Genomic DNA, 487 nt, shown 5'->3' on the forward strand with positions numbered 1-487 from the left:
AAATAAAAGGTCATAGTAAACTATACCACAGCAGCAGAACTCCAGTTATTATTATTACCTCTAGCACTGACGCCGCGGCCGGTGTTTCTGGCGACATCTGGTGGTGGGATCTCAGAACTACACCGTCTGTAATAAAATGTACTGCACCGCACTCCGGTTCTGCTCTGCTGCCTCCGTTTAATGCTTAATGTTTTTGGTCTGGCTGCGATTTATTCTCTGCTTTTGGTTCTACACGATTCATTTAAGAGAAATATTTTTATTATCTTACAACCGGGCACACATCTTTTACCTTAAAATATCAAATTCAGTTATAAAAGACAATTCATCTCGTCACGGCTATGTGACAGTTTTCTGTTTCTGACCTTTCGACGGGCGAGTTTTACAGAACATATCTAAGTTTGGGACAGCGGGTGTCGATAAACGGCGGCGTTGACTAAACCTATTCGACTTTTTCATTAAGATTACCAAACTCCGAAATCCGCTTCCG

At 41.9% G+C, this 487-nt stretch overlaps 1 long non-coding RNA gene across 1 annotated transcript in view; it reads right to left on the minus strand.

Annotated features, from left to right (window-relative positions):
- Positions 1-83, minus strand: part of LOC134304376 (uncharacterized) — a 3,215-nt gene extending 3,132 nt beyond the window's left edge. Inside the window, exon 1 of the long non-coding RNA XR_010007838.1 lies at positions 59-83. This is a non-coding gene — a long non-coding RNA (uncharacterized LOC134304376). The remainder of the gene's footprint in view (positions 1-58) is intronic.
- Between the last annotated feature and the right edge of the window lie 404 nt (positions 84-487).

Source organism: Trichomycterus rosablanca, chromosome 27, assembly GCF_030014385.1.
Source record: "Trichomycterus rosablanca isolate fTriRos1 chromosome 27, fTriRos1.hap1, whole genome shotgun sequence".
Classification (NCBI taxonomy): domain Eukaryota; kingdom Metazoa; phylum Chordata; class Actinopteri; order Siluriformes; family Trichomycteridae; genus Trichomycterus; species Trichomycterus rosablanca.